Source organism: Acanthopagrus latus, chromosome 19 (assembly GCF_904848185.1).
Source record: "Acanthopagrus latus isolate v.2019 chromosome 19, fAcaLat1.1, whole genome shotgun sequence".
Taxonomy (NCBI): Eukaryota; Metazoa; Chordata; class Actinopteri; order Spariformes; family Sparidae; genus Acanthopagrus; species Acanthopagrus latus.
The window spans coordinates 12795370-12803998 of record NC_051057.1 but is presented as its reverse complement, the minus strand read 5'-3'; the positions used below and the strand labels follow the sequence as shown (position 1 = coordinate 12803998).

General features: G+C 44.7%; 1 long non-coding RNA gene across 1 annotated transcript; it reads left to right on the top strand.

The window, feature by feature from the left end:
- Positions 1-2703: 2703 nt before the first annotated feature.
- Positions 2704-4111, top strand: LOC119008612. Its single transcript, XR_005071467.1, has 2 exons — positions 2704-3354; positions 3497-4111. It is a non-coding gene; the product is annotated as an uncharacterized LOC119008612 (long non-coding RNA).
- The last annotated feature ends 4518 nt before the right edge of the window (positions 4112-8629 follow it).

The window sequence follows — 8629 nt, the reverse complement described above, 5'->3', positions numbered from 1 at the left end:
GGTGGAGCTGCTTCTAATGAGACCTTGGTAATATTTCACATATGTGGCGAGAATGCTGCATCATTTTGGTGTGATGATGCAAATAGAAATTAAACTAGCAAAATAATGTGTTGCCTGTCACTAAGCCCCTTGAATGTTTCCTATTCAGTTCATTTAAAGCATGCAGATTGTTTAAAAGCGTATTTTGTAAAGGATGGTTAAACCCATTTGTTAAAAGTGTTTTAAAAAATGTACTGTACTGCCAATACATCAGAATGACTGGGGACTTTCCTTTTTGGCGATGTCTCAATTTCGTGCCCTTGTTTCATCTACACGTGTCGCAACAGATAATTGTGCACATTCCGGATAACCTTTGCTAAACAGCAATGTGTTCAGTAATGATGATGTCGACACAATAACCTCTGCTGATACGCAGGCCAGATGGCCAGCCAAGTTGCCCTTTCAGAACCCTGCTATGCTCAGTGAGGGATGGTGACAGCCCGAGTCTGTGTGCATGTGTCTGTGTCTGTGTGTGTGTGTGCGTGCATGCGTGTATTCATATGTGCACCTGCTTATGATTTAGTGTGCACAAGACTCTAATGAACGTACTGTAAGTGAGTATGTCTTTCATCTACAGCAACGTAACGCATTGCCCTGACGCTATTCAAAGGATAAGAACGGTGTTACTTTATGTTTTCATTTTTGTGGCTTATTCTGCACCCAGCCCTAAGCCCGTTTATTACCTCTGCCAAGGAGGTTATGTTTTCACCCCTGTCCATTTGTTTGTGTTTGGGTTGGTTGGTTGGTTAGTTTGTAAAGCAGGTTTGCAGAAAAAACTACTTGAAGGATTTCCACAAAGCTTGGATAGAGGACGGGTCTCTGCCCAGAATAGAATGGACAGATGGATTTTTTCGCAAATTCTTGAACATTGTGAGATGGAGGTGTTTTTAGACATTTTTGTTTAGACAAATTGTCAAAGAACAATGTGGAGATCAGGTGTATTCACAAGGGCTGGTATCTATGAGTGAATACCCAAAGGGTTTTTTCTAGGCAGATTATTTAACCTTTGAACAGAGCTAGGTTAGCTGTTTCCCCAGTTTCCGCTCTTTATGCTAAGCTAAGATGACTGACAGCCGGAAGTACATTGTGTTGTCACCAGTGTGCTTCCGCAAAAATTTAAAGAAAAATAATACCACAAAATATCGGTAGGATAGGATTGCAGACCCTGGCAACGGTTGCCACAAAGCAAACCAGCGTCATCTGGCCAAGTGCCAAGTTGGCCAATCAAACCTATGCCGGTTCACGTTTCTGGGGAGCGTTGCAATAAAACTGAGTGACTCACTGTGTGACAGTGCTGTGAACCTCTTTGCAGTTGTTTGGTATCTGACGTGCCTTCAAACTAATTGATCTGTTACTCAAACTGGATTGGATTTCATGTCTCACTGGCACAATCGAACCAATGTTGCCCCTTGCAGTTTTTTAATCAAAGGATTATTTTAGTCCAATAATGCACAATTGGTGTGCTTGTGAGGACTGCGCGTTGGACTGACTCACAATAAACCCCAGCGCGTGTGGTTCGTTAATGTGTTTTTGATGGTTTTGGACAACAGCGGAGCTTCACGAGGCATCAGCCTTTGGCTACACGGGCAATAATTGACAGAAGGATCAATTCATGTTAATTTTTTATTTTGGATGTAGTGGAATGATCAATTTCCCCTGATGAAGACACAATATGAGGCGTTATAAAAGACAAGAGAGAGGAAGAAATCGTCAATTTCTCTGTGATTCAGGGGAAAAATATCCAAGCTGTGCGAGCAGGTGAGGGGAGCTCTGGAAAGCTCATTGGGTTCTTAACTTGTCAGAGAAATCCAGGTCCACCCCTAAGGGGGAGCTGGCTACTGGCATTTTCCTTGCAATTTGTTATAAGAGTGAGTTTACATTTTGATTTAATAAGGCCCATAGGCATGGCCCCAAACAAGAATCAATCATCGGGCCAGAGCAAACGAGGCTCTGGCCAACAGAAAACAAGTTGACTGACTGGAATCAGTGCAGAACTAACTCACCCGCTCTCTTCTCTTTCTTCTTGTACAACACGACAGTGTCGGTCCATATCGGTCGTAAAAAGACGCAGTTTTTCATCTTACAGAGAATCAAAGGCTTTTGTCTACCCGCGTGATTGTTAGAGGCGCATGAAGGAAGGCGTTTCACTTTAATAAAATATGGCCTTCTTGCGGATTGAATGAATGCAAATGTATTTAAACCACTGAATCGCGCGCCGCCTGGAGACATCAGAGCCTGCAGGGCCATACTTCTCTGTGTTCCATTTCTCATTACCGTCTAATACCTGGCTCCCTCGATACGGCCCCAAAGCCTCCTGATGGAACATTCATAATTGATTCTGATTTGAGTCCCTCATTACCAACAAGTGACTCCGTATCGGTGCGCGCACACTCGGCTCCAGAGGGCAAGTCCTTTGCAGTGCGAGTTTTTAACTTCGCTTTCACCCTCATCTGTGTGTGTGTGTGTGTGTGTGTGTGTGTGTGTGTGTGTGTGTGTGTGTGTGTGTGTCCCTCCCCTACCTGCATACACATGAGGAGGAAGAGAGTCTGTGAAAGTGAGAAAGGCTTGACGTCCTTTGGAGTGTGTATTTTAGTTTCTTCGCGCTGTCTCATTTCCTCTGTTGCACACACACACACACACACACACGCACCTGTCTTATACTCCCTTCTTTTTATTCTGCATCTCACACAAAACAGAAGCAGCAGGATGGTCTGTTTTGCAGATGGAGGCAAAACGGTAATGATATCAAAACTGCCAGGGTGACATTTACACAGGCAAAGCAGTTGCACTCTTTTACAAAAAAAAAAAATAAATACAATGAATACACAGCAAAAGACAAAAAAAAGGGGGGCACACCATGTTTTCTGTGCAATTTTCTGTACAATGATTAAGACACTATGTCTCCTCGGGAGTGGTCCATCTTGAAAATAAATTGTTATCATTTCTTTTTGCAGGTGAAGGGGCCAGGGACTGGAGCGCTTGATGCCGAAAACACTACACCAGTGCGATGAGATAACAAGCTTAGCGGCCTTGACCTTGTCTAATGGCGCCTCCGTCATATTTACCAAATGGTATTTGGAGCAATCACCACAAGTTGCGGCGAGATGGATAGATTGACAACAAAGCAATCAAATCCACAAGGGTGTGTGCTCCCACGGAGGCTTATCCTGACTACAACCTGTTCATAATGCAGGGCAAACAAGAAGGATTTCATCACTGACACGCTGAGCTCCCCCTCTCTTCTGTCAGGGCAAGGGCACCATCAGCGCTTTGTTCTACAGCGCACAAGTCAAAGACTGAATGTTTAAACAACAGGTTGCACCCTCTCCACCTTTTTTTCTCCCTCCTCCTTCCACCTCCCCTTCTTTGCTTTTGTTAAAATGCATGAATGAATGCGAATGAAGTCTTTGGGCAACATTTTCATCTACATGTCTGATGTTTCCCCCGCCCACGCCAGAGAGGGGAGGGGAGACGGCAGCAGCAGTGGCAGCAGCAGCAAGGAGAGCCCATCAAAATTCAACAGGAATTGTCCGGAGCGGTCCCTCATGGGCTGCCCTCCTTGGAGGACGTGGCTGGAAATGGCTCCCGGTCTTGTCAACCATGGTAATACAGTGCAAGACACCGCAGGGATAAATACCTGGGTGACAAATAAATGTGTTGTAAAAGGGGCATTAATCGCCGGCTTTGTGAGACGTGTGTCCTTATGACAAAGGAGGGAGACATTTGTCAGTCTGTTCCACAGATGGCCCCACGGAGCTCCTGATGAATCACCTCCACCTTGTTTTAACCGGCCGCAGAGGCAGCAGCACCACAGCCGCTCAATCTGCCGCCTCCTGGCACCCCGATCCACTACAGGGGTAGTAGAAAACACAAGCAAAGCACACGCTTGGAGCTCAGACGAGCATACGTCCGCTTTTATCTTAAAGGAATAGATAGAATTAAATGAGGGGATCGATATCAGTTTCACGTCAATCCATTAAGTAAGCTAGAGCCAATTAGTTCAGCATGAGGACCGGTAGCGTGGGGGAAACAACCGGCCTGGCTCAGGCGAAGCAGAAAAAAAATAAATAAATAAAAAAAAAAAATCAACATATCTATAAAGCTCACAAATTTGCATGCTGCCATCGTGTTTGGTTAATTTGTACACAAATAGAAATATGAGAAAGTCAAGCTGTGGTTACATATTGTGGTACAGTTCTGTGATTTTTTTTTAGACAGGACCATTGTCACTGCTTCCCCTGCTGAGAAGATTATCTGCAGGCACGTTCGGCAATATTTCAGGTTACAAATATTATTATTATTATAGCATTTAATTACTTTTCTAGCCATTATGAACTTTTGATAGCATCCTGTGTGTTTCACTCCCACGTTAAGACAAAAAATTCTTAATAAAGCTAGGCTGATAAAGCTATCCTCTCGCACCAAAACGGTAACGTGAGCTAGAATGTGGTTGAATGCCAAGGTTAGCTGTTCGCTCATCGGTTATAAAACCTTGAAGTACGGTCCAGTGTCCCTCCAGATTAAATCATCCATTGTCTTTACAGTTGCTAATCATTCAGGAAGAAGTGAAATGACAACTATTTATCAGGTTCCCTGTGTTTGTGTGATTTGCACCCCAGAACATGTTGCGAGGCGAGAGAGACGCTCTCTTGCCTGACATCACTGATATTTAACGTGTACTTATGCTGCTGCTTGCTCAAACTCGGTGAAAGTAACGTGAGGTGAGTTGTTTGGGACTTTGTGAATATAGAAACAGCTGGCTGGGAAACACTGCTGTGTGTTCGTTAAATTGGAGAGTACAGTATAATTACAGACTGGACTTACGGCCCAAACTACAAAAATAAGACTCAAGTTGTGATTTGCTGAAACAAAACCTTAATGACCTTTAGAGAAGAATGTCTATTATTCATATCCAATTTCTTGGCAAGCATTTTGACCCTAATAACTAATTTAGCCTTAAATGACTGCCCACTGGTTTGCGAGAGCGTAAATATTTTATGCTCAACCAGTGCGAGTGTTTCGCACTGTTTGAAATCCTCCTTGACCTCCTGCAACGCGTCTCTAACAGGACCATTCCGCCCGATCGAGGCTGGCGTTGTCTGCTCTCGCTCCGCTCGTCGGCAGGTCACGAGCGCCACTCCGTACGACAGAACAAGCCACGGCCCGACGCTCCTCACCCTGATGTGTTTTTGTGGTCTGAGGACATTTTTCGTTGACGGACCCTGAGAAGTGAACCGCGCTCACATTTAGGGAGCAGAGCGGCTCTGGCTCCCTTAATTGGTCATGCAGTTCACAGTGGATGTGATTAATCACTGGCCAATTAGCCACTGGCACCTGTGCCAACACTGGACGAAGGCTGGGAGAGCAGGCGACTCAAGTGAGAGTCAGTACCACTCCGCTCGCTACTTCCCCCGAAACTGTTTTAATGACTTTCCCACTTCATGTTTTATTTTTATGTCTTCAGTGCTCAGCGTATACTGCAGAGGACTCCCTGCGAGCAAAAAACGATCAATTATGCATGCCATTAAATATGTATATCTGTGCCTTTGTTTATTCGATTGGAGTACACTGATATTTCTCTTTCTCCTCCCAACGATTTACAAAGAAAACTAAAGCGGCAACTTTTCCTTACTTTCTAACCGCTAAGCTCGGCTGGCGTGTTGACGAACGTGACCCGCGGATGGCATCCTGCGTGACATCACCGCAAATCTCCTTTCCTCCCCCTGACTGTCAGCCAATCAATACCGTCTGCCTCGTCCTACCGAGCCTACGGGGGACACTTCCTTTTGGCACCTCGGAGTATCTAAATCCTTTTTACAGTGAAGCCTTCTGGCCGTCGCACAGCTGACTGATGATCCCGTATTACACGTCGAACTGACACAGAGAATAGGCACTTGGTGGAAATCCTCCATCCTGAGCGAGGGAGGGAGTGCTGTAGGAGATGAGAGAGGGAGGAGAGTCTAAATGCTGGCTTGGGATGGACGCCTAGTCTACTCATGACTCAAAGACATGTGTTGGGGGCTGGAGGTTGGAGGGATTAGAGTGCATAATAGATTTCAGAGCAAGGGGGCACTGATGCAGCCCCAATTCAAACACTGCCTGGGGCCTGTAAGCTTTCCGCACCGAAGATTTCAGGAGAAATAATGGTAAGTTCTTTTTTTGCGGGTGGGGAGGCACTAATAGCCTCTTAAGAAAATCCCAGACTGGTGTCAGACAGACCGGCTTCGTTTCAGTGGCGAGGGCTGCACCGAATCATTCAAGAAAGGGCTCTCCTCGACCGTCGTGGCCTCTCCAGCGTCTCAGTATTTATTTATTTTTTTCAGATCTCCCACTTGAAGATGACTGGAAGAGAACGTTGAGTGTTTCTCTGCCGCCTTAAAAAAAAAAAAAAAAGAAAAAAGAAAAAAAACGACACCCATCTGCCGCCGAGCTCGCGTCCAAACTAAAAGTAAAAAGTCACAAGATAAAAGGGCCGACTGTTTCTTCTTTTAATGATGCAAATTAAAGTGATGCAGTGTTGCTGCTGCTCTTGTTGTTTAAAAGACCTTTTGTTTATCTCCGCGTTGGCGATCTGCAGTGCGTTAATGTGATCTGAGCGGAAAGATTAGGCCCTGACCACTGACCCCAAACACCGCCAAGCCACATAGAGACAGATAGGGCTATTAAAGCACCATAATGGAGGGAGAAAAGTGACACCAATTAGATTAAATGTGCTAGATATTCACCGGGCCGCTTTTTTTCCTTCTAATTTCTCTTGGCAGAGAACCAGAGAGCAACTCAGACTGGATAACAGAAGATAATGGTCTCATTACAGTACACACTTATTCTAGTCCGTACAGAACCTGAGAGAGGAGGGGTGGGGGGTGTCGGCCATGACTGACACACAAACACACGCGGTGGTCCAACAATACACTGAGCTGGGATAACACACACACACACACACACACACACACACACAAAAGGCCCCTCGTGCGATATCCGAGCAAATATTCAATCCAAGGGCAGACCAACTACCTGCAGAAAAAAAAGCCCGAACATGCTACAGCTTGTGCTCCTTGAATTATTAAGCGTTTTAAAATCTCCTCCATCCCCCCCCAAAAAGTTCCCACTGCATTAATTAAAGTAGTTCAGTCGGAGGAGCTATGTAACATCCCCCTTGATGAAGGTAGACAAGGTACAACCATTACATTGCACTCTGGAGAGTGTTTATACTTGCCAGAGCTCTACGTGGCTGTGTTGCCTTGTCTGTAGATTTAAATGTGAGGGGGAAAAAAGACTGTGAGCAGGACTGAGTAAAAAGAGAATTACCCCGTCCCCGAGGGCACACGCTGGCAGGTGTAGCCATTACTGGGAGAGGTACTAAGGCGATGGTTGTTTTTTTTTAAAGCAGCAAGTCATTTTAGACCCTGACTGTCATATAACAATACGTGTCACAAACCGCCTTGTGTGTAACTATTACAGGGGCTCTGTGGAACGTCTGTGTTGTGCTGGAAGCCGGTTGTTGGTTTATGTCAGCGGACCTCATTTGTCAACGTACGTTAGCGAAAACCGAAGAGAGGCACCGAGGCGAGGCACTGGACCGTCACAAAAAAAATCCGACCCAACCCCTTCACAAAGACATCTTTTGTCCAGTAGCTCTGAAGAACTTAAATGGTCATCCGCAGGCTTGTATAGGCAGCCGAGGGAAATGGGGAAGGTCTCATTATTCACAAAACTTTTCAATCCCCTCACATACGGGCTATAAATAAAATGATTAATACATGCAAATTGCAAGAAAAATTTAAAATAGGGCCCCTTTAATATGAATCATGAAAAATGTGTAGAAATATCCCCATTCAAGTCAATATGGTCAATTTGAAGCTACAGCCAGGAGTTGGCTAGCTTAACTTAGCCCAGCTGACCACAATGTGTCATTTTTACAGACAACACTTTGCTCCAGTACCACAATCAAAGACACTATTAACATGACAAATAGGTAGATAAATGTTGCACATATCAGGTAAATAAAGGCCTTGGAAATTGTGATACTCAAAATTACAGTTAAGATGGATACATGCATGTTGAGGCCCCACCAGATGTTGTTTTCACCTCTTTCCAGAGGGTCCAAGTCTTAATTAGGGAGGCGCACTCCCCAGATCCCCCCATAATTCAAACCCTGAGCTAAGGCCAGCTTGAAAAGTGACACCATTTATATACTGTGCAGGATATACAAAAGTTAGAAAGGTCAAACTAAAATCATTATATTTCACTTTATCCTTACCCATTATTATTTTTCACGGTGCTATCGTCTCATTAATATGAATATGAATCGTCTCTAATTTAGAAAATGTTTAATGAAGGCTGCTGTACAGGCTGTGGAACTGATGATGGGATGAACAAATGCAAAAAATGAAACTTCAATAGTCAATGTTAAATGACTTAGAACAAAACCAAAGGAGAAGGAGCTCCCTGGTCAAACAACGGGGATTAGCGTTCGGTCATTAAGTATGCAGCTCATTCGTGTCCGGCTCATGATTGGTTGGTTTACTGAACGTGCTGCTGCTGCTGCTGCTCTCTTCCTCTCAGTGAACACAGTGCACATTCACAAAAT